At 38.9% G+C, this 26,578-nt stretch overlaps 1 protein-coding gene across 5 annotated transcripts in view; it reads left to right on the top strand.

Moving 5' to 3' along the window:
• strbp (spermatid perinuclear RNA binding protein) overlaps positions 1 to 26,578 on the top strand; it is an 82,996-nt gene that overhangs the window by 13,140 nt on the left and 43,278 nt on the right. For 4 of the 5 annotated variants that reach the window (XM_030742443.1, XM_030742440.1, XM_030742445.1 and 1 more), the window contains exon 2: positions 13,048 to 13,148. The gene's annotated coding sequence lies outside the window, so the exon portion shown is untranslated. Of the gene's footprint in view, positions 1 to 11,639; positions 11,761 to 13,047; positions 13,149 to 26,578 lie in introns of those variants that run through there. The other variant, XM_030742441.1, reaches the window with a different exon arrangement.

The raw sequence follows: 26,578 nt of genomic DNA on the forward strand, positions 1-26,578 counted from the left end.
ATCCAGCACATATCTTTTTTTTTTTTTTAGAGAGGCAGGCAAAGAGAGAGTTAGCGCTCTGTGCAGGCACAGGGGAACAGAGCATCAGCAGAGGATCCTCCTCTTTCTGGAGCAAGTGGATAATTAGCTACTATGTGTTTTATTTATATGCATCCTGTTTCCAGCCCTTATCCCAAGTCCCTGTCAGAGGAGCAAAAAGGAGGGGGCTTGATCCTTAATAGTAAATGCCAATTGTGATTTTCATGAACGGAAGACCAGTAAAGAGTTTTTTGCTCCTTTTTGATTTGTATTTTAGTCTATTAATCATTGATGACATGTAGCGTCATGTACTTTCAGTACTAAAGCATCAGTATCATGGTAAGCTGTGCTATATTGTCATCATGTTATGTCATTAGGACACGGCAGGTATTTTGTGTGCCATCATTTCATTGTTTTAATTGCTCAGAGGAGCTGTAGCCATGCACCGCTTATATTTTAACATTGTTATTATATAATTGTCGCATTATGTGATCCAGTATTTTAAAACTGGAAACAGGAGCATGAGTCAGCAGTTTAATCGCCTGATTAAAGGCAGGCGTCACACAGACACAACAATGCTTGTGTTAGTTTCCAAAACAACTGTGGCGTTACAGTAGATGCACTTTTTTTTTTTTTTTTTGGTGCAACATCACTGATAGTCAGAGTTTCCCTTTTTTTAGATGGTTCATCACCTTTTACCTGTATAATATAAAACTTTATTGAAACTATGTAACACCATAATAAACTGAAGCGTTATCATTAGGGTTATAAATCCACTTTCTTAATGAGATCAGATGCAGTTAGACTTGATGGCTGAGGTGTTTTGGGTAAATGTACAAACACTAAGATTTGTGTGTGTCACATGTGTGAGTTTGATTTCAGTAGGGGCATTTGAATTTCCTTACCAAGATCAGTCATAAAGGTATTTTATTGTTATAATGCTTATGGACTTTACACTTCCCTAAGGTACAGGTTGAAAATAATAAATGGATGCAGTGATGTCTGAAGTTATAAGGCACAGTCACACAGCAGTATCAGTTATGCCCTTATATAATGGCATATTTCAGTTATGCGTGGAGTGATGTGTTTTCTGTTTTTGTGTGCAGACTGGGGACCTCAGCAATTTCTATAATTTTTTAAAATTCTTTTTTGGCCTTTTTGCCTTTATTGGATAGTGAACAGTGAAGATAGACAGGAACGTGGGGAGAGAGAGAGAGGAGAAGACACGCAGAAGGCCACAGGTCGGATGAACCCAGGCTGGCTGCACCACGGACATGCGGCATATATGGTTGCCTGCTCACCCACTGAGCCACCCATGCAAACTGCAGAGCCAAAAAAAGTTTATTTTTAAATAGTCACCAATCATGATCATTTGAACTGATTACACGCCAAAACATACTCAAGTATATTTTTGTATTATTTCAAATACACAGAAGCACACTTGTCAGAAATCAGTGGCTACATAGTTTTTTCTCTTAGTGACCCTGAGTAGTTATTTTCCATCAAAGATCTACTGTAGTAACACTGTAGCGCAGTGTTCAGCATACTTCAACTAAAGGCGCCCACATTATAAGGGTCATATTATATTTTGTTTTCATTTGGGAAGACTACCACTCTTTGGGCCCACAGTTTAAAAGACTAGTGTATCACTGCACCATTAGGAGGGATTGGAGCTATTTTATCTATATGTAGTGCTGCTCTTTTCCATATTTATGTAAACGTGCCAAGACCCTGCAACACCCGTGTCACACGTCACATGTAAAGCAGTTCTTTTACATAAGCACAACTAGAGCAGGTGGTTTAGATGCAAAGACACAGAAACCTCGAGGGCTGCTGCAGCGTCTTACATATGCTGTAGTCAGCTCAGGCTATTTCTGTTGCCCCGGTCAGCCAGCCAAGAATCAGCCCTGCCCATTTCGGACCAGCGCTGCAGGTTAATCCATTACGGCCTTGAGTTCTTAATGATTTTAAGCTGTGGAGACGTTTTAAGTAACGTTAGTTCTACCAGGCATATTTGCAAATTAAAATATCTTGCTGTCATGTGGATGCATTTTTACCAAAGGCATAGTTTTGTTTTTGTTTTAATTTTTGCCTACCTTTGACAGAAAAAAAAGTATAGCCATATATTAGTTTGTCTTGCGGATATATGACTCCAGGACACACAGATTCAGCTAGGACAGTATGTACTGTAGTCTGATGAATAGTCTGCAAAATAGTTTGTATGCTTCTTCCATTTTTCATCAGTAAAGATTTAATTACTGCTCAGAATTGCTGACAAATGCACATTGTATGGTTTATGGGTTACTCTTATACTGCAGTTGTGCTGCTGGTTGGGCAAACAGTACAATCCCAGAAACACAGCGGGGATGTTTTGGCGCATGAGATAACGTTTTATAGAGTAGACACTGTGGTAGAGAAACTATAGAAAGTTACGTTCTCAAATAGTTTAAATGCTGACCGCCATCCAACATGAGTGGTTTTTTCCAGTTATGTAAACTAATAATATTTAGTTCTTTAACCGGCAGTCAGCTGATAAACAGCAGCGAGAAAGCAGTAAAATGCACGATTCTTGGCTGAGCAGAATACAAAGAAAAGATGTTGGAAATTACTTAAAATGATATAATGTTCCTGTTTCTAGAGGCTATTTCTGCTATGTTATTGTATGCTGTGCTCTGCTATACTATATACTAAATAAAATATAGCCCCCAAAAATGAGAAGAGTCTGAGTAAAAAGAAAAGAATATTAAAAGTAGTCCAGAACCCTTGTGATAATAATAAAATAATCCTGAAATAATGTGGTTGCAAATTGGTTTGTTCATTAACCAAATTAAAATTCTTTGATGCCCACTAGGTTGCTACATAATGTTAAAAGAGCACAACATCACATTAACCAGAGGATCACAGTGAGGAATCCAGGTTGGGTTTTTATTTTTTTTACTAATAATAATACAGGTCCTAATATAATAACTCAATGCATTCTTCTTATTCCCACAGTGCTATCGTTAAGTTTCATCGTCATAATGATTTTTTGATGTGTCACATTGCTTAACTTCTGGGTAATCCGACGGTGTATTGTTCATAATGTTATTATATTCCATCTGTAAAGTGGATGTGTAGTAAGAGAGAGAGAGAGAGAGAGGCCATGATGGAGCAGTAGAAAGTGAGAGTGGGGTTAATTGCCAGAGAAGAATATAAGGGACGCTTTCAAGGTTATGTGATAAAGTTGCAGCTTTGCTTATTAGCAGTGGAAGGAGAGGATGAGAGTGTCAATAAAAGAACTAGAAATGGAGAAAAAGGGGAGATGAAAATATGAGGGAGGGTAGGATAGAGAGGACATTTTGTTAGATGGATGGATGGATGTGCACAGAGATGTTCCTCATCCTTAACAGCCCAGGGTGAAGCCAGACTGACTTCGGCTTCACACTGATACCGCATCCCGAATCACTGTGATACCTCTCTCTCTCTCTCCTGTCTCCCGCTCTCTCAGTGGGAATTCTCTGACCCAGTTAGCTCCTCCACCAAGCAGCAACAGAGTTATTTTTACATATTACCAAGAGACAATACTTTGTCCTCTGATCGTCCTCCCCTCATCCATACGCTTCCCTCCGCTCTTCTCCTCCTCCATCTTAGCTATAGCCATCCTTTTCTCTCATATCATCCTGTTTTTCTGCCCCTCTTTTCTGTATTTGGCTCCACTGGCTTTGCTCCATCGTTGTCCTTTAGAAATGTGAACTGCAATCAAGCCCCTGATGTAGGATACTGGTTTTAATTTTCCTAAATTATCACAGACAAAGGAAATATTGCTTTGACATATATTGAATTTTTTTTTTAATCATCTCATACATTTGGTTATTTTCATTTTACTTTTAATTAAACATCCAATGTGATATAACATAACTTTAGAAGAGATTTTCACAAAGGGTCCAAAATTAATACCAATGAAATACCAAATGTAGGTAGAGTTTCCATGTTAAAGGTAAACCTCTGAAGGTTATCCAATACACATGCTGATTTATGTTTGTATAGAAATAGTCTGTTAATAAAACACAACGCAAAAACACAACGAGACTTCTACCACATTTTGGTGGATAGCCCAGCTATACTGTATATACTTTCTTTGTACAATTCTTTGACCAGACATTTTTATTCAAACTCAGTAGGTCTTTTTCCTATTTTATTTAATCAATCCTTATTCTAGGAATCACAGCTCCCCTTTTACATCCACGTTATCCTCCTCTCCTCTCCTCTCCTCACCTCTCCTCTCCTCTCCTCACCTCTCCTCTCCTCTCCTCTCCTCACCTCTCCTCTCCTCTCCTCACCTCTCCTCTCCTCTCCTCTCCTCTCCTCTCCTCTCCTCTCCTCTCCTCTCCTCTCCTCTCCTCTAGAGAGTAAATGGACAGAGAGTGTGTAGACAGGTCATCTATTCGCCTCCTAATGATGACGGATGGCAGGACTGCAGAGAGCTAGAACAGAGAGAAAAGTGGAGCGATACTGGAAGATAAAGAAATAGCAGAGAAAGAGGAGACTGTGTTTATATTTGTCTGCTGGCAGGCAGATGGTGGGAGTTTTACTGATATGTTGATCCTCAGGTGTTTATATCATGCTTGTCATCTACCTGATAGCAAACAAGCACGTACACCTGCAAGGTGGCATCTGGTGTAATTCACACTTTTGAAGAGACACATGCTTCTATCTCTGCCAGTCCTCTGGCTTTCATGGCCTGGGATCATGCATGCATCTTCTACACCAGCAGTAGAAGATGCACGAGAACTCTGGGGTGCTCTCTCTCTCCCTCTCTGTTTCTCATTCACTCACATGCATACTCTTTCTCGCTCATTTTCTCACTACCTCCTCTGACTCATAATAGCCGAGCAGTTGCATGTTGCAGTCACTTAATAATATATTTCATGTAAATACAAATTAGGATTATATTCATTTTTAATCATTTGAGGAGTCGTCCCTTTACCTCCTTATCTGACTGCTGCATTTGGTGATATCGTACTGTTTTTTTTATGTATTTAGATAGTACCTTGCCCCTACACTAGAAGTCGGGTTGTTGCTCTTTCAATACTGAAATGGGATGACACGGGAGGGGTCACCACACTGCAGTTATTTTCCCAACAGTCCTCTTCGCTCAGCATAGCTCACCTCTCTGTTATCTCGCACCTTCCCATCTAAGAGTGAACACAAGGCTGACAGATAGGAAGTGTTAAGACCCCATCTGGTGAGGTTACCACAGAGTACACAAAAACACACACATTTTCTCTCTCTCTCTCACACACACACACACACTCAGGCGCACACACGTGCGCACGCATGCTGACAGTGGTAAAGTCTCACCCTTCCCAAAGTACAGAAACGGAGACAGGCTGTAGCTATGGCAACCTAGAAAGAAGGGAAATGATTGGGTAAGGCTTGGATTTGTTAAGAGCTACTGCATGAAGCCCAGGGCGAGTGTTAGTCACTCTTTCTCATTTAGTGTTTGTGTGGTTATTGTGTGGTGTGTGTCGATATAAGTGTGGGTGAAGGAATCACAAGGAGTCAAGGCTTCTCTCCTTCCCTGTCTGTCTGCCTTTTTCTTGTTTCTGTTTCTTTCAGCAAACTTATTCACCATGGTCCATAAAGTAGAAAAAGACTGAATCGCATCAGTTGGTTTCAGACACTAGCATGGCTAATTGGATGGGATGAAACACTTTTCATAGCTGTGACATCAAATAGACCATTTTATAGCCCAATGTTTCACTGTAGGGCAGGCATATGCTCATATTTAGCTTTTAAAGGAGAACTCCCAGTTTTGACAGCATCTTGTCGTTTCTGTTTTTGTTCATGAATTTGTTTTGTAACTCTTTATGGTGCTTTGTCGTAACTTTCTTGAGGAAGTTGTGTGTAACAACAAACATAATCAGACTCTCCAATCACCTTAACCCAGTTGAGCATGGATATTTTAAAGAAGCTAGCAAAGAGAAAGCACCTAAAGCTAAACTATCCAGAGCTCAGAGTCAGCCACAAGCCAGCAGCCTCGGTATGAGCAAAGGATCAAAGCAGTTATGAGGAAGATTATGGAGACAGTGATGAATTTATAAACATTCTGGAAAATGATGTAAATAACTGACATTTGTTTGTCATATCAATCTGTTGCATCTGCTTTTGTTTGGTAAAGTAAAATATGGCAGGTAAAGGTGGGTGCAGTTAATTATTTAGATTGCTTTCGAGTAGCAGAGCACTTTGAGAGAAGATCCTATAACCTGCTGAAGTTTAATCATTTCTTTTATTATGAAAATTATAGTTTGATTTGAAGAAAAGCTCATTGTTGTTGTACTGTCAGTTATACTGTCATTTATGCTGTCAGTTATTCTTCATGGAAAGAAAATTGGAATCTGCAAAATTCGGTATTAGTGCATCTGTATTTTGGAGGAAACCTTATGGCAAAGTCAACACTCGCTGCAGATGAGTTACAGAAAAAAAAAAAAATAATGTTTATTATAAAAAAACTATCAGTTAGTGATTGTTATGCCTATTGCTGACTGATTAAATATGCAAAATATGCAATGGAATGCCATTGCATATAATTTGGCCTCAGTGTGCAAATAATTCATTATTTGCACACTGAAGCCAAATTATAACACACGTGACTTGAATTGGAGGCTACTCAATAGTTTTATCAGTGTAATTATATTATTGTTGTCTCTTTCCTTGGTGGGTCCACTTTACTGGGTTGTCCAAATGTCTTAATTATACTTTCTACATTGCATTAATGTCAGAGATGTGCTCTGCTGCATGGCAGGTTCTGTTAACATTTCCTGTTCAGCACCAAATTTGTAAGTGGTGATTTAAGGGAGCAGCTTTGAGGAACTTTTTTCCTCTATACTACATTTCCACCAGATCTAACCTGACTATAATGAGAAGAAGTCCTGACATCAGGATCAGTGACTAAGTCCAGGCCTTGTTAAGCATTTCTGCAGAGAAAGTCATGCTGTGTAATAGAGGGGTCTTTAGAGATGTTTGAAACTGAGCCGTGTAATCTCAGGTGCCAACCAACAACTGGGGCTTTTACAGTCTTTGAAGAAGTGTGTTGAAATGTGTTTTTTATTTGCAACAGTTTGTTTGTTTGTTTGTTTACTTTTAATAGCAATGTAAAACAAAACAAAACAAAACAAAAAAAAAAAAACTTGCTGCACCACAATTTTGCTTAGTGAGTGTGGCATTATCTGTTTTTAACCATGTGATCAACAGTAGAAAGATGCATTGCTGAAATAGCATTACAACAATGTCTTCCTTTCTAAATAGAAGTCATTCCTTTTGTAACTGGGCTCGAGGTCTTTAGAGAATTCGGAGGGTTTAGCTGAGCGTGTCCTTTTGTTTGTGCAGCGCTAGCTCTCACATATATTCTCATGAATTTTTCTCACATCAAGCCTGCACTGCAGTCTGAACATTTAAGCCTATTCATTTTTTATTCAAAGCAGAATAGGTGAGTGTTTTATTTTCAAATTGAAAATTTCTGATTCAACTGAACAGATTACTAGATGATTTATTTTACAAGGACAGGCTATTTGAGTTCTTTCAGCACTTTCTCTTGGGAATAAAGACAGGCAGTTGGCAGTAAATTACTTTGTGACGGCTTCATTTGTACGGCCTCAAATTGCTTTTATTGTTGAGTGGAAGGAGGAAGAGAGAAGCTTCCTCCACAGGAATGAAGAACAACAGGTTGAACATGGAAACTCCCGGGCACCTCTCAGTTTTTCTTCTCCAGTATTCCTGAACTTGAGTCAACCTCACGATATATATGATCTTTCACTACATCTTCATTTCTTACCCTCAATCATGCCAAGATATTACTAGATTTGCTCCAAATTGTATGCTATCACCATCTTTTCCCTATAATCATATTCTGTTTGTTTTCCCTTCACCTTGTAGTTGTTTCCTGAGTGGAATTTTAAAGCCAAAGCTGAGTCAGTAGAGATCCACGGGTCAGCCCTTCTCACACACAGAGGAAATATAAAAACAGAGAACCAATTTCAGGGTCTCTTCCTGAGTTTGTGTCTCTCTGGTACTTTTTGAATTGTCTGGTTATCGTCACCCTTGGGAAAAGCATGGACTATAACACACATACCGAAACACGTGACGTCCTCAGAAGAGCTTCATTATTTCAGAGAATTGTTGTTTATATTTTTGGATAAATATAAATTTGATGGGTGTATGCAAGAGCATCGCCGTAATGAAAACAATTTAGCAGAATAAATCAATAACAGCAGAAAGAGAGAGAGCAAATGTACCAGTGTAAAATGCCAACTTATTTACTGTGAATTAATATCAAATAAACTCAGATAATCAACACACTGTACACAGTAAACCTGATAAATTGTTGACAGCTGTAACTATGTTTAAAGTCTTATACGGCACAACAGATCTGCATTATTGTCTGACTAATGGCTACATCTTCGCACATTACACTGTGAGGGCTCTATACTAATGAAAGTCTCTTTTATCTGGGACACTGTGAGTGATTCACAGCTGACAAAAGCATGGTGAAGGTAGCTGTACTCTGCACATGAAACTGTGCAAAATATGAAGGATAAAAGGTTTTCAAATCTATCCAGTGAATTCAAAGGCCCTGGGTGAGAATATTACTTATTAAGATGCGTGGAAATGGGAGTAGTGAGATATCATGAAGCATATGCATCAGAAAGCACAGCTCTGACCTTGAAAGAAGTATAAATGGAGGCCTGATTGTTTGTTTGTTTCTGTTCTCATCTTTTTTAATCTAAATATTTTCATTTTGTACATAGCAAGCCGAGAACCAGCAGTAATCCAAGCTGCTTTATGTATCTTCAGTCATACAGTTGACTAATATGTGTTTTTATGCATTTCTTTAAAAGTAAAAATTCTCCTATTGTGTGAGGCAGTTGTTCTGAGAGTAGGGGATTTTACTTTAGGAGGTTGCTGTTTGGTTGAGGAATTACTAAATTGTGTGACACAATTGTGTAATTGATAGGGGTATCCCTGAAAATAAGTGGTGTGTGATTTTGTGATACTTTACAACAGCTATGTCATCTCTGCCTCCAGCTTTTCCCTCAGCTGTGATGACAGTACCTTAATCTTCTGTATGTATGTGTGGTTTTCTTTGCTCATCTAATTAAAAAGTGACAATCTGGCCATCTGTAAATAACAAGCTAAAATTTTTATGGTTTGTGGTTTTATGAACTGAGTCAATCTCCTGCACCTCCTACTGTAGCATTAAATTATGTCTTTGCTTATGCTTCATTGCTCCGTTGCTTCTCGCTTTGACACCAAGATTCGTGTTTGCACTATTGGTAATGGTTTGCAAATGAGAAGTGAAGGATTGGCAAATTAAATAATGCTCGATATAATGTTTGTTTTCTCTCCCTTTGAGCTCTCTATTAAAAGCCTGTGTCAGTCAGTGATGATTGTTATCTGACAGTATTGTATGTCTCCTATAAACCCTGCAGAAGTGCTCTGCTACAGAGACAACTAATACATGTCTGTGTGTCAAGGTTTCTTTTCCATCTCTAAAGAGGTGTGATAAATGATTTCCCAAACATAATCTTATTCCTTACTTTACCTCTGCATAATAAATCTGTCAAGTTTTCTGTGAAAATAACAAAGAAGTTATTTTAGGACATAATATTCACATGTGTAATTACAGTGTGGCTTTATATATATATCTTTTGTGGGAGATCTAATTTATGTGTCAGTTCCACATTGACTATGCCACATAGATTGCACTGTTATTATCAAGCTGATAGACTGATGACTTAATGAAGAGCAGTCTTCAGCATGAACTGCTCTCTGTGTTTTCCCCCATAATGCTGCCCTTTTTTTATTTAGTTGTGTCTATTTTGAATAGTTGGTCTGCACTCACAGTATTCATGGAAAGCATAAACTACACGTCCTAATTAACTTTTAGCGTAGCTTTTTAAGGACTCATTTGCATACTCTACAAGGCATAACTTGCTGAATAGTGTTTGTTTTGGTTTTTGTTAATTAAATGATATACAAGCGTCCAAAACGCCACCTCTAGTTTTTAAATAAAAAGTAACACACACACACACACACACACACACACACACACACACACACACACACACACACACACACACACACACACACACACACACACACATACACACACCAAAACCTCAAAAAAGACAAGTAGGTTATGCTTTACATTAAAGATTGCCAACACAATAAGATATTGCAGATTTATATGTCATCGTTTTTCCTGCGTAATGTTTTTTTTCTGTAAAGATTTTTCAGAAAAAAAAAAAACCATGCAAAATAACCTCCTGTGAAATTAAATATACACTTATCGGCCACTGTATTTGTTACAGCTTGATAGTACCAGGTTAGACCCCCCTTTTGGCCTCACAACTGCCTCAATTCTTCATGGCATGGATTCAACAAGGTGCTGGAAACATTCCTCAGATATTTTAGTCCACATTGACATGATAGCATCACACCGCTGCTGTAGATTTCTTGCTGCACATTCATGATGCAAATCTTTCAATCCATGACATCCCAAGGGTGCTCACTTGAATTGAGATCTGGTGACTGTGGAGGCCATTTTTCAGGCAGTGAATTGATTGCTATGTTCAAGAAATCAGTTTGAGATAATCTGAGCTCTGTGACATGTTATTCTGCTGGAAGCAGCCATCAGAAAATGGGTACACTGTGCTCATAAAGGGATGGACATGATCAGCAACAGTACTTGGTAGGCTGTGGCATTTAAACAGTGCTCAGTGTAAAGTGTGCCAAGAAAATATCCCCACACCACTACACCACCAGCTGGAACCACTGACACAAGGCAAGATGATTTCATTTTATTTACACCAAATTTTGACCAAACCATCTGAATGCCACAGCAGGAATCAGACCAGGGTTTTCCAGAAAAAATAAGAGATGGTATTCTGTATACTTCGGTTGTAATAAGTGGTTATTTGAGTTACTGTGGCATTTTCACCCAGAAAACTGGAGGTCACTGTATATTTTTTCCTTTTTTGGATGATTGTGTAGAAATGGTTGTTTAGGAAAATCCCAGTAGTTTCTCAAATACCAACAACCATGCCACGTTCAAAGTCACTTAAATCACCTTCTTCCTCATTCTAAAAGTCAGTTTGAACTTCAGCAGGTCGCCTTGATCATGCGTGAAGGCACTGAATTGCCTCAATGTGATTGGCTGATTAGATATTTGCGTCAACGAGGGGTTGATCAGATGTACCTAATGAAGTGGCCGAGCGAGGGTACGTAATTTAGTGAATCACTGACAGTATGTCTATTAGTAAAAAGTGATGAAAACGTGTTTGTGCAGGTTTGTGTGTGTGTGAGTGTGTACATTGTTTGCAGCGTACAATGGCAAACAAGATCTGTCTGGAAACCAGTTTGTCTTGCAGAACCATGACATCCATTACACCTGCCAACACCGCACCTTATTTATTTATTATCCAAGGTGTGACTGCTTCTTGAAAGAACGCCCAGCAGATACTGAACATTTGCTTTGCTTTGATTTTCATGGCTGTATGTTGGCTTCTTTTTTTCCTCTCTGAGGGTGTACCACCACAGTCAGTCTGTTTCTGGTATCTGTTTTTTTTTTTTAAACAAGGAGGGAGTTATTATCACAGAGTGTCTCACAGGGTTGTGTTTTGACTGTGATACACAACTGTATATAGTTTCTCTTCACTGAACACTAAAGGGGATGGTTTGTTTCCCGTTCTTCCAGCAATCAAGGTTGGTCTTATTGATTTACAATATTATGAATTAAACCCATCATTCAGTGACTCCAGCTGTTTCATCTGGCAATTATTCCTGAATATGTTTTAGCAATTAGAAGAGCTAGCAGGGAAAATGTGAAATATGATAAAACTGTGCCTACCAGGGCAGTCGGCAGTTTCTAGAAATTTTAATGGCAGCTCCCCAATTTTAATATTGCACCATTTTCCACAATCTGCTGCTACCAAGCACAGCTGCACTTCCTGCCATCTGCCATCTTAACACATTTTTGTTTATTTAATTCTGAAGTAGGGGTGTGTGATATGATCTTAAAATTACTGTGACTGAATTCAGGACATGCAGAGAGCTCTGCTGGCAAAGCAGATCAGTCATGGCTTCTTTCTTTTCTTTCTTTCTTTTTTTTTTTCTCGCAGTGCAAAAACACAGAACACGAGCAGACGACATGCTATCAGACTGTAAATTCAAACCTAATCCTTCATGTAGTTTCGTTTCACAAGTAAAGCTTGTAACAGCAAAATGATAGGCACAAGGTTTTATTGTTAAAGAAGACCAGGATGTATTGCTTGAAATATGCAAAAAGTTGTTCTATAAGAGAAGCAGATCAGCAAGGTGAAAAGCTGCATGTCACAACAGAAACAAGCAAAATTTTCTGCAGTGATGGGTTTACAGAATAAGTGTGGGCCAGTAGTACATTATAGCAGCATAGGAATGTAGCTAATGTTGGATGAATTGTGCAGTTTTTTTATTTTATGAATGCATGTTTTAGAGTAATGAACAACAGTATTGCATAGAAAATTCTGTGCAAATTATTTGCCTGGAAGTTCTTGTTTTAAACACTTGCTACATTTAGTGACACATGCAAATGATAGCCCACTTCCTCTTTTAGGGCAGTTTTCTGGTTAGTGAAGCTCATGCCACTTCTTTGTTTTCCTCAAGAGAAAAGAAAAAAGAGCTCACAGTGATCTCTCTTCAGTTTCACTTCAGAGATGTTTGCTACAAGTTTAATATATAATATTATTTTTGTTCTTTTTTTTTTAGTTCCAGTTCTGCTGTCCCTATCCCCTTTGCCCTTACAGTTATCCTTTCTTTTGATGTTTGGAGACGGCAAATGAAAAAGGAAAAAGCTCCTTTTCCTCGTTGTGGTCACAAAAAAAAGTTTTGCAGTGAAAAATATCACACTATATGATACTTTCTCCCACTGTGACTGGCTTAAGTCAAGCAGAACATGGCCCTTAAGTGCTGTTGTAGTGACCGTAACCAGACTTTAAACTTGTGTCTTCTCAGGTGCTGAACCCTGCCTGCTCAAACACCGTGACTCCAAACTGACAGACAGGGAGATACGGCTGAAAAAGTTGTCAGATAAACCAATAGGAGGCCAGGGGAGGGTGAGTGAAATATCTATATTCTCACTCTCTGTAGGCTGTATCTTGAACTCTGTTTCACAGTGTTGTGTAAAGTGTTGCTGTTACTATAGCTGGGTGGCTCAGTGTTGACAGTTCAGCCCACTTATTCTGAAACCAAGATGAGCCCTGAAGCAAAGAGACTGGTCCGCTGAGCCTGCTGAGGCCAAAACTAAGTGTGTTCATGTGTTCTGTTACCAACCTCAAGATTAGTGCTTTCAACAGAGGCTGTATATTCAGCAGAAGCTGACAGTTTCACACCGCAGTATTAGATAAAGGGCTACATTTTGTGCCAGATTTCTCTTTTTTTTTGTCCAAAAACCTGGAGAATGACAGAGGGTAAAAGAGAAAGATGTTCAGCAGTTCTTTGGGAACCATTGAGGAAAAAGAATTTCAGCACTGAGCTGCTAAATAGATACAATTTACACATATAGATACGAAAGCTTTTAGAGGGCTGAACTTGCTTGGTGCAATATTGCATATGAGTAAACATTTAAGATTGTGTGCAGCTCTGTAGTGTGTGTGTGTGTGTGTGTGTGTGTGTGTGTGTGTGTGTGTGTACATGCATTTCTGAATTTTTGACAACCAATTTATGGTGTACGTAAGTGGGTATCAAACTTTTATGTGTTTTCCACTTAGCTGTATACATGCTTGCTTGTACTATATGTTCCCCTGGCTAACAGTGTGTACCTGCTTCATTGTTAGTCCACCTGCCTACCCATCAAATTCTGTTTATTAGTGGGTAGGCAGATGTGTTGATTGGCCAGCTGATTAAGTAGTTGACTGACATTAAAAAAAAACTGAAGGTATTGATATAAATCTTCTGCTTTTAAACCGTTAAACCTGTTGGACTGCACACATGCCGTCCAAAGTCTATTAAATACCTCTGTAACTGTGTTCACATACATGTAGATCTTTTCCTCTGTCTATGTGTCTTATTTGTGCCCATCTATGGAGGTTTTTGTACCTTACAGCTTTTTAACTTTTTATCTGAGGAAAAAGGAAGGCTGCATCATTCATTTGTGGTTTTGTTTTCAGTGTTGTAGCCTCACACTGACAGTATTTTAAGTTAGACATATTTACTGATCACAGTGGGTCAGGGGCTGTGGTCCTAGTGGTTGCTGAGTTCACTCTGTGCTTTGGTAAACTGCCTATTTATGTATGTAAAGTAGCTTTTATGCAGTTCACCCAGCGGCCTTCCCCACTATCATCTCAGTGGGAGTGTTTTGGGGTCTGCATGTGTGTGTGTGTGTTTATGTGTAAATAATTGATTGCTGTAGAGGTTTTAGTGGATCGCTGGTAAGACTGAACCAGCCAGAAGAAAAATCTGCTTCACTGCTTTGCTTAACAGTGTGCGTAACAGAACTTTGCCATGTCTGCTTTTGCTCAGTGGGATGTTGTGTTGGGGAGCTCATCAGTGTTCCTTCAGTAGATTTAGTTTGTGTTAATGCTGCTCAGAGATTAGTCCCTGAATCGCTACCATTAATCTACACATCTCATATTTGAACCGAACCAAGATTCCACACACATTGTTAGAGCCCGACCAAAATATCTGTGGCACTGATATTTGCTATTTGCAGATTTCGACATTTATAATGGCTAATAAATGAAAATTTTAAAAAAGTAAAGAAGACATGGGAGAAACACCCTTCAATTATGTTATGAGTGTAGATGTTACATAGGGCAGTCTGCAACTTCCCTGCTGGCAACACAAGAACCAGCTGATCCGAGTAGACTCTGAGCGTAAACGCGTAATCCACGACCAGTTGTGACAATAAAGCAAGATTATTTTTAAACTGCATTGTCATATTATCATAATAAGGAGTCATTTTGGTCTATGCATTGGATTTTTAAATCATCAAATATTGGTCTCAAAAGTCCTATAGCGTTCGGGCTTTAATTACTGTGAATTGATAACTTCATCTTTCTGCTTTTATTTTAATTTGAAACTATAACATGATTTAGAATCAATGACTAATTAATAAAACTAAACATCCTTAATATAACAGCCAATAAATTAATTGCTCACATATACACAGAGGTAATCAAGAATACTTATTTCTTTAGACTTTGAAAGTCTGCTGTCGACAACATTCACTCATTTTTTCCGTTTTTATGCCTCTGCATCAGGGACAGCCATGGACAGTTATGTTGTTCATTTGTCAAAAGTGAAGCTCAAGGTTGTTGTAATGTCACGCTCATCTCATTTTCTTGAGGATTTTCTGGAGTTTGGCACAATTTTTTTACTTGGACCAAAGAAAGAACTGATTAGTTTCTTCTTTTCTTTTTTGAATTTAAAGTTCAACGTCACTGTGACCTCTTGCCTGTGCCATTTTGGCAAAAGCAATATCTCAGGAACGCCTGGAGAAAATTTCATTATGTTTGGGCACAAACAGACAACTTAATCTTATGGTCAAAGGTGAAGGTCACAGCGACCTGAGTACATATATTATATAAGTAAACATAAACTGCAATTTCTGGTTGGCAGAGGCGTACCACAAGGCAGAGACTCGAGTCTCTGCCTCTTTGTTAATCTTTCTCAGCCTTCTACCGAGGGTCTTTCTCCTGTTCTTGCTCCTTCTTCATCTTTGCCATCCCTTCCTTCTTTCTTGCCCCTTAGCCGCAGTGTCCTTGAGAAAGCAGTGACTTTGCCGGTGAGTGTAGCAGAGCGCATCTCTCTCTCTCTCTCTCTCTCTTACACATTCTCTCAATGACTCTAACTCAAACCCTTGCACACAAGCACACTTACACGCACATTTGATGGGTCCATGGCACAACTGTCAAGCCAGACCAGACTATAAAAGTCTCTTTCCTTTATGCTCCATAAATAATTCATCACCAGTAACGTTGGCTATATGGCTTTATGCAAATATTGACAAACCTGCTGCAGAGAAAAACTGAGGCAGTTGTATTTTGTATTGAGCCAACTTTCTGCCCATTTACTCTTTTCAGGAACAGACAGTAAATGATCACCAAACTGCTGATGCCAGCAAAAGTCAAGGTGTGCCTCTCAACATGAGTTCTTCAAAATGAAGGCTGTAATGAGTGAAAAATATAATGCTTAAATTCTTGATTTAGCAATATTTTTTTAATACTGATTGTAGCTACTTGGCAGTTATACCCAACAGTGATATGAAGATCAATAACTGAGTTACTGTTAAATTCTCTTGATTTCATAATGAGGCGATTTACAAAATTGAATTTAATGCTCAGGTACAATTACTCTTTCTGAAGGTTTGTTACCGAATTCTGACAAATTGCCCTCTGCTGATACTGGAGTTTGGCTGCCAGCATGGAAACAGGATCCCCGTGTGCCCTCCTCCTCATTAAAACTGCCCTCCACTAATCTTGGATCATGACAGCCCATTGTTGCAGTTTTCCGTAGCTCTTGAAATATGGATGGGGTCTGATTGTCTGGTTGTAAGATGAGATGTGATAGACTCTTGGTGCTGTTTGTTCTCGCACTCTGTTTTCCATTTGTATTGGGTCACTGCTTTTTTCTGCCGCCTTACGTGTTTTCAGTTGGAGATCAAGTATCTCGCGGTTGAGTCGCTGCAGTCCTAAATATGCAACACAAGATTTGCAAATGTATCTTCAATGTTTGCTTAGAAATGATAAGAAATGGTTTATTTATCCCATATTTGGGAAATTCTTTGACATGACGGTCATGTTTAAATTACATTGTGTTTATAGTCTGATACACTGTTATCTAATATATTATGTATATTTTTCCTAGCTACATTACATATAGATTCATTTACCAACATTAGCACAGTTAAGAATCTCATGATAGTATCTCAGTGCCGCCATGTTATCTTTCATTCACTCCCCGTCTGTGTTTGTGTCTTGCTCACTCTTCCTTATGTTTGTCGCACATACAGCTGAAAATGCTTCCGTAGCCATGGTGAGCAGTCCCAAAGGGAAAAGTTGAGGCTGAATCTCTTTCTCGCTCTCTTTCCTTCCTTTGTCTCATGCCTTGGTGCAGTCTAATGCTTTCCCCACATGCGCACACATGCACACAGATGAGCAGGTCAGAATCTAAACGCAGAGGGGATGGAGATTGTGAGTCACATATTGTTTAAATTCATTTGGCAAAGAATTCGTTTAAGAACCAAAATGAAAGAGGTGACTAATTGTTAAAAAATAAATTCAACCAACAGACCGAGCTGAGGGTGGTTTTCTTTCATTTTCTGTTTCTTGCTGCCTGTCTGCTTCCTTTCTTGTTAACAACCATGATCGTGGCAGCTGGATGTTTGGCCATGAAATATTTCCACAAAAGAGTCTGCTACAGAAAAAGAGAGAGCGCCTTGGACACATAAACACCTTCACCTGTCAGACCAGACAGAAGGATGTCAGTCGTCTAACCTTACTGTACTTGCAAATTGTAAAACAACATCAGTTCAGCAAGTACTGCAAAACAACACACTTTAAGTTTAAAGTGTGTTCCAGCAGCAAATGTAACTATGATGGGAAGAAAGGAGGAAGGCAGGTGATGCTGTCATTTGAGTTGTCATGATACTGGAATTTCAAACCCGATACTGATATTCAGGAAAATACTTGATTTTTGATACCATTTTCGATACAAAGCTGGCAAAAAATGACATCATTAGAGGCATAATTTCTTTTAAAATAAATAAGTTACTCGTGTTTCTGGTGATTTGGAAGCATATTTTTGTTGTGAATCAAATAGAGTTAAGTTAGGTTGCCACTCTTTCTTTCTGGTTGCTGGTAGACTTTTCTTAGCTTCAATCTGGGATTGATGGTACTTTAGTGATAACAGGCGACTAATGTGGATAATTGCTAATAGTTTAATGGCTAATGTTAACGTGTGTTGGCCAAGGTAATGTTTATGATAACTGTTTAATATGGTACTTCAGTGTTGTTGAAACGGGACCTTTACTGACCTGTATCTGAATGGTGTATAAGTTTTGAAGATGCTTCGCCAAGTTTGTTGTGCTGCTGTTCGTGTGTTCAGCTGCTAGTGAGGGGAGGGGCTGTGTGCCTGCCAGTCTGTGCTGCGCTGTGTGAAGTTATATGCCAGCTGGAGGAGGCGGAGATGGCACTACTGTTATCAATACTGTTCAGTAATTTTTAGTATCTATTAGTGTCTAATATCATTTTTTGACAACCCCTCTTGGTAAATATACTGCCTACAGTATCTAAAGTACTGAAAATAAATAAATAAAAATAATGGTTTCAGAATTTTGGTATCAAAAGTTAGTCAGTTTCCTTTTAGGAAATAATGAAACTTAGAAAAGCATGCAGGAGTGCACGAGGAAAAGTAAATGTCACAGTCAGTAGAGGTTTGTTATTTTATCTAAACTGTGACATCTGTTAATCTTCACTAAAACACCATTATCAGTCTTCCCTAAAATTAGTATACATCGCATTAGAAAGAGTTCAAACCCAGCGATACATCTACTTGGGTCCCTGTTAAGCGTACAGCATATTTTGAGTAGATCTGACAAGCAGTTGTCAAGAAAAGCAGTGATCAGGCACACATACACACAAGGGTAGAGAGTAGATTTATTGCTTTATTAGAGAGATACAATTCAGGTTTAAAATAACTTAGAATTTCCCTTTAATTTTTAAATCTTAATCAGTCATTTAAATGGAGATATCTTCAGATGCGATAAACGATAAAGAGAAAATGTAAAAATGGATCTGACATAATTCATGATAATTGTTTTTAATTATTAATCAGTAGTCCCTGTGGCTTGGTAAATTTTGTTTAAGTATTAGACTTAAAAATATTAGAAAACTAATCTTCATCCCATTTCCTCCTTCTTGTCCCAACTTCTCTCCTTTCTGCTATTATATATATTCCTTCCTTGTTCCCCTCTTTTCCTCTTCATGTCTTACCTTATGGGTCTTCTCTAAATTAGTCACACCCTACCATTCAATTCTCTTCACCATCACTCCTTATTGTCATCCTGGTTTCTGCCTTTGTGATCTCAAAAACGCCTTAGGTTCCTCCCTTCCCCACACGCACACTGTAAGCCTTTTCTGTCTCCCTCATTCTGCATGTTTCCATCGTTTCTCTGTCTTATCTTTCCATTTCTAACCTCCCTTCTGGTCACACTCTGTCCCCATGAAGTCCCACCCTTCCTTTCCTCTCCCTCTTCTCCTCCTCCTCCTGTTCCTTCCTTTCTGCCTCTGAGTCCCTCCGTCTTCTCCCCTGAGTCGGAGAGACAGACAGGAAGGAAGTGTGTAATGAGACAGCCATATCGAGCACACAGCCCAAATTGACCTGCAATGAATGGAGGCACTGATCAGCTCCTGCTAAAGCAGTGCAGATTAGCAAGTGAGGGGGGGGAGAGAAAGTGAAGCTCGCGAATGTGTCACGCATTTTAGGTATACAAAAAGACACACACAAACATGTTTATTTTGTCTGTATGTAGATTAAAACACACAGCTGAGGGTACTGTATGTGTGTGTGTTTACTTGAGGTCGCTGGTAATTGTTATTGTTTCAAAAAATATGAATATAGAAAAAACCATATTTTGACTGAAATCAATAGTTGGCAAGTCATTTCAGCTGAAGGGTAAAGCAATCTGCATTCAAGATACTTTTTTTCTCTGCAGTATGAACAGAGGGGCGAGAGCTTCAGAGGGAAAATTAGAGAAACACTGACAAAGAGCAAGAGGATGGATGATAGGACACACTCTTGTTTTGTCAGAAATGTTAGATGCTATCATTCTGAATCCATTCGGTGAAATTACTCGATGTAATCTGGCTTTTGTAGTAATTCTTGCTAATCTGCTCATCTGTCTCCACCCGGCACACTACTGATTTTATTAATGAATATGGACCCATGGAGATAGGTGTGTGTGTGTGTGTGTGTGTGTGTGTGTGTGTGCCTTCTAGTGTGCCTAGTGTATCGTACAGTAGAATCCCATTAGGGAATTACTTCACATCTGGATAACCCTAGCTGTTCTAATGAGTTCACAACTGTAGTGTGCATTTCATAACTGGGAGGTTTTAAACAACATTACACAGAAAACAGTTTCTGGCCTCAAATCTGCCCAGATCATTTTGGATATTTGGGCCCCAGTGCAAAACCATATTTTGGTGTTAAAAAAAAAAAAACAAACAATCATCAGGATTTACTAAACAGGTGCACTGTCAGTTATGTGACTGAAAGGTGTGGACAGATATTTTTGTGGCTGGCCTTATTGCATAAGCATTTGTAGGAATTTCCATTTCAGAGTGCAACATTTTGGGAATGTGAAAAACATGATTTACAAGGTTTGTGGCAAGGAGTTCAATGCAAATTTCACCAAAACCATATTTTAGTTTTGCTGCCAGAGGTGTGGACATATTTGGAATGGCAGATGAAGAATGAGCACCTAATGGCCCATGTGGTTTGCTCAAAGCTGTGAGTGCATTAGCAAATTTTTGCCTCTGCCCTGAGTCCCCACCCCAAATGTTTTAGAGCCTTGCACAGCATATTTCTGGTCGTTGATCATACAGGTATTTTGATGAAATAGAGCAGAACTCACCTAAACTGAACTAAATAGGGAGCGTCAGAGGGAAGAATCACAATACAAGAAGCGTGGAAGGATGCATCTTTTATTGGTTATTACAGCCAGCCAAGCTACTTTTTACAGTGCTTTGCACAGTTTCAGGTCTCTTGACCTATTTCTACAGAAATCAGTCCATAACAACAGCCCCTGCACACAAGAGCATCAGCATCTCACAAAAAGATGTTCATGGATTTTGCTTTTTTGCTGTTTTATTCTTCTCTAGAATCAGGGCTGTATGGAAGCTTGTTTCTGTCACTGGAAAAAAAAAAAAAAAAAAAAGAAAATTTACCAGGCAGCGCTAAGGCAGCATTTTAGGTTATTAAGTTAGGTATGTCAAAATTTTGAGTTATTAAAATGAAATTTTGACATACCTAACTTGAAATTTTGACTTTCAGATGGGAAAAAAAAAAAAGTAAAAATCTGTACCAGAAAAAAACTTGAAAATTGAAGTGTTAAAATGCAGCACTCACACAGATCCAAATTGGGTTAGATTATGTCTGAATCTTACAATATGTAATATTGATTTTAATAAAAATCCACAGCCTCACATGGCATTCAGAAAAAAAAAAGAACAATGTGTGCATTTCCACATGTAACAGTAGCTTTATTAAGACATGGATGGTTGAGGATCTGATGGTAAATAATGTCTTATGCTCTTCTGCACATCATACAGGTTAGTTATAACACAGATTTAAAGTAGAATAAGGCAGCCCTTCTCTGGATAAATCCTGTGCTCCCCCTGAGCTGTCAAATATATCCAGAGAGCATCTGTCTCAACCTCCCAAGACCCTGCGCAGTACAGCGGAGTTCAGCCTTAAATCAAAAACCTATTGATTCTCCTTCAGCTGCATTGCACTGATATGAAATTCCCAACTGGTTAAGACAAACGTGTAAAACCTATGCTCATGTTGTTTTATTCTGGTTTGTAGATTACTTGCTCCCTTGTTTTTGACACGCTAATTTGCGCTGTTCTTTATGTGTGTTGGTCATTGTTGAAATTAACCGGCTGCATCTGTTTTTCTGAACTAGCACATTGTTAGCAGATTAGCCACAGAACTTTCCACTCCCAGCGGTGTATGTTTGCAATTGCGACATCTTGCTAATTTGCCCGGCTTAATAGATCTGGCCCTGTGAGCTTTCTTTTTTTGGCTTTAAACTCACCTGGATCATTTCCAGCTTAGTTCCAGTCGAACATGAATAAAGCACTGTTGTAGAATGTGTGATAAAGTCCATCGTGTACCCTGCCTCTTGCCCTATGACAGCTGGGATAGGCTCCAGCCCCTCCGCGACCCTGAAAAAGATAAGCAGAACAAAATGGATGGATGGATTTTAAGGTTTTGGTGAGATGTGACAGTGGTAATAACCAACAATTAGTAATATATTGTCACTCTATACATTTTTTCCCCAGCCCCTCCATACACACTGGTTTATTCTTTATGTTTCTGTGCTCTATATAGAGTAATTTAACTGTGAGTTCATCAGTATAGCCTTGGAATTTTAAGTGTTGTAATGGAGTTGATTGGTCATGAGTTCCAGTTTGATGTAGCCTGATTCAAAATCTTTGACTCTTACATGAAACTGATAATTAATTAGCTGTTTCTTGGTGATGCCCAGCCTGTTTATTGCTGGTGCATTTATATATTTTCACTAGGCACAGCAGCCCCTCACATATTTAGCAGCTGCATTGTGTGTTTATAACCAGTCACACATGTACAGACCTGCTCGGGCACCCACACTCAAAGGGGTGGGTGGCGCGACAGCTTTGTGTGTTGGCAAACATGAGCTTAGCAGTGAAGATCCTTTCAAGCAGGATTAAGCTGCTAAGTGTCAATGGAATAGACAAGTAGGCCAAAGACCACTAAGATATCACTTGCACTGCAACAATCAGTGTCAGTAGGTCTGTGAATGTGTGTACTGGTATGTAAAATAGACAGGAAGTCTAAGTGTGTGGCAGGTTATTTCTAGAAAAACACAGGAGAAAATCAACAGGACACACACACACACACACACACACACACACACACACACACACACACACACACACACACACACCGTAAGCACATTCACAAGTCCTCTCACACTAGAGGCCTGGCAGGACCATCTGTTCCTGCTGAAATCAGCACAGCAGGAGCCTACCACTGTGCACATGCACGCACAGAACACGCTCTCACACACACACACACACACACACACACACACGGTTGCAGCATGCTTCAGTTCTGGCATAGTGATAGTCTATTTATTCCCCACACTGACGCAGGACAGTACTCATACAGTTGAGCTGAGTAAGTTGATGTGGATACACAAATACATACGTATATCTATCTATATCCCCATACATAGATGGAGTGATTGAGAGATAAACGGATAGCCAGACAGGTAGATAGTCTGACCCACCATCAGCACATTCAGCTTCCTCCATTTTAATAATTGACCGAGGGGACTAACACTCCCCCGCCAATGTTATCTATTTCCCTTCCAGAGGCAACATCAGCATTTTCTATGTTTCTGCTATCTCATCAGTACTTTGCTCTGACCTCTTCTGGCCTGCACCTGGACCCAGTCAAGGCAGAACTACAGTGTAGTCATTTATAGCTCCCTATAGGGTAACTGAACACTATCATTCTTCAAGACAAGCAGTGAATGCACATTATTGCACCCTACAATTTCAGATCACAGGAAAAACCAACACTCCACAGTAAGGGGTGAAGGAGTCAAAATGGTAACTAAAGGGTCATCGGTGGTCTCAGAAATCAATGAATGGGTTCAAAAAGGTTGACCTTGCCTTGTCCTATTGACTGTACAAATTGAAATGTCAATTTTAGTCAGTAAAGTTATGTGTCATACTTGATCTTTCTTTTTTAATTCTCTTTCGCACAGAACTTGCATCTCCATACGTTAGATGCTTTTGGTTGTTTTTTTATTTGGGTCTTTACTAACTTACTGCTTGAATGGAAGTTCTCAGATGGAAAATAAATTGAACTGTTAAATTGTCTTATCAGCATCTGCACTGTTTTGTCCTCATATCAGCAGGACAATAGGATCAACAGTAAAAACAACAATGCATGTTACACAATTAAAAAAAGATCACATACATCAAATTGTTATAAGTGATCTTTTATGTGGATGTGAATTGTTTCCTGTACTAAAAAGATGTTTTTCCGGATTTTTAAAAAAATTAATATCGCGCATGTTAACACAGTGGCTTCATCTTGAAAGAAATACTAAATAAACATAAACCAGAAAGGTCTGCATGCGATGATAAAAATCTGTTAAAACACCAACGAGACTGAGCCTGAGAGACTGAACAAGGGCTAAACAAGAGCCAGCATGAACTGAACAGATCAGATGTACAAGTTGAAATCAGCTGGGAAATCAGCAGGGTAGTTGTTGGAGAAATAATTGACCTTGTTCGCGCACGAGTGTGTGTGTGTGTGTGCTTTGTAAGTGTGTGCTTTGTGAGTGTGTTATTTAGATTACTTAAAACATGGGTTGTTCTAAAAGAAAATATCAACAAATACAAACCTCAATATTTTTTGGAATTAAAGTTGGAAATACAGCACCCTCAGTCAATCAGAAGTGGTAGTGGTTTAAATTTCCTTCAGAATGATTCTCAGGATTGCTCTGTGTTTCAAGGACTGGACTGAAGACCTACTCTCTGGCAGTGTTTCCATGCTGCAATTTGCAGTGGTCATGCTTATTAATTACACTGCACACTTCCATTACAATTATCTATGTGGAGGGGGGAGTAGCAGAGTGATCTACAACTTTTGAGGAGTGGAGGTGTACATTGATTTTTATTTACACAAAAGGGCAAGAACATGATTACCAGAAACAACAATCTATTGCTGCTAATACGACATCGACTCAAAGATCACACAAAGCTAGTAGCAACAAACCCCAAACACAGAGGGATGTTAAAACTGAATGTTTTTGACCACAAACTGATAACAGCTATGTTGCTGTTTGTTGTTTATTTGTGCAGCTGAAAAAAGACAAAGCCAAAGCAACCAGCTGGCATGTCTTTCAAGAGTGTCCGGGTTCTTCATTTAGCTGTTGAGTGTGCTGATTGCAGCCTCCACAGTAATACCAATGAACCTTCTAACTTGAGGACAATAGGCCTAAATAAAGAGGGTTTCCTTTGAAGTGCCTCTTATCCTGTGTTTGTGTCTTTTTTGGTATCAAAAAAGGTGTTTTCCTGGAGGTGTGACAGTTTTTACATCCAGGTTTCTGCTGCTGTCTTTTTTCCTTCTTCTCTTCTTTTTAAATGCAAACAGCAGAAAAATGCAGCTTCGTCTCTGAAAAGGAAGTCATTGTGTCTTTCTGGAAAGGAATTCATAGTTCATTATGGGAAGGAGAGGCTCCTATAGCCTGAGGCGGAATACACACACTTGAGCTATTTACTGTTTGTCTGAGCGTCTTTCTTTGTTGACATATTTGAAATGCTTCCAGTGGTTGTTTGCCTTGATGACTTTCATAAAACCACATACCTGGCAGGTAGTCCTTACCACTCTGTGCTTTAAAAGTCAACAGTCGCAATGATCAACAAATCTTTGTTCACATAGTTTTTATTGCCGCAATAAAATGAGGCCCTCAGCTCTGACGTATCCAACCCTGATTATATTTGAATTACTACTTTCATCTTGGTCAGCGTATTTGAAGAATCAGCCTATAGTCACACTATAGTCTAATCTGCTGTGTGAGCTATGAAGGCATTAAAGATGCTCTCTTGCCAGAAGAAAGATGAGAAGTAATCCAAGAAATAAGGCGCTCAGGAAATCAAAATAATATATTCAGGAGATTAGATGTTAAAATAGGAGGTGGAGCATAAATGTGGAAAAGAGGAATGAAAAAGAAAAAGGACATCAAAATTCAGAAGTGCGTTTTTATGTTTTTAAAAAGACCAGAGAATATACTCATTAGTTTCTCCTTTGAGCATGCTTCTCGAGCTTCTCGATATTATATTATATTATATTATCTCCTTTGCTGTAAAAAAAAAAAAAAAAAAGCCTTCCCTCTTCTCTACCATGTGCATCTCACTGTAATGCTGTCTGTATTTCTGACTGTTCATTTGTCTCTGGCTCTATCTGCCCTGCTGTCTCGCTGCAGTCGAGAAATAGATCGAGTAAACATGCATCTCAGTCGGCTAGCACCTATTTACACTGTGCATGCTTCATCTCAACAAAGGTGCTTAGAGAGATGGCTCTGGGGTGTGATTCTGAATTTATTTTGGATATTATGCACCGCTTGGACCCAAGACTTTCCTTATTTGTGTGTGCTGGTTTCTGTGTGGCATGTTTGTCTAACTAATTAACACACGCATTTGCAGATGTTTTCCCAGATGGAAACATTATGGCACCAGTAACCCTTGAGACAGTCGCACATCAGTAATAATAATATAACACACTGGCTACTCAGGTTTTTGAGTACCTGATTTATTTAAAGGAGATATGTGGGAAATAGGGTTGGGGGAAAGTATTCATGAGACCTAAAATACTACAGCTAGAAATAGTTATGGGAGAGAAAAATCAACAGTTGTGCTCTGAAACAACTTTAAATAACACAGACTTAGCTGCCAGAAACACTATCCTTATTTATACCTGTTCATGTCCCGGAAGAGATTAGTTTGATTTTATGTCTGCCTTACAGGAATTTACTGTTCTTTAGAAAAAGGAGTGTGACAGGTGACAGCAGGGCACAGGGTTACAGCTCTCCATCTTAACAGTGCCCACCTTTTATCTACCAAAACCATCAGTTCAAGTTAGGTCAGTACATAATAAAAATAATTTGGTCCTTAGCAGTTGTTAAATTAGGTAAATATGACCTCAGATAAACTGCAACACATGACATATTCCACTGTGTAATTATTTATTTAACAAAAATTAAGCT

Source organism: Archocentrus centrarchus, chromosome 12 (genome assembly GCF_007364275.1).
Source record: "Archocentrus centrarchus isolate MPI-CPG fArcCen1 chromosome 12, fArcCen1, whole genome shotgun sequence".
Taxonomy (NCBI): domain Eukaryota; kingdom Metazoa; phylum Chordata; class Actinopteri; order Cichliformes; family Cichlidae; genus Archocentrus; species Archocentrus centrarchus.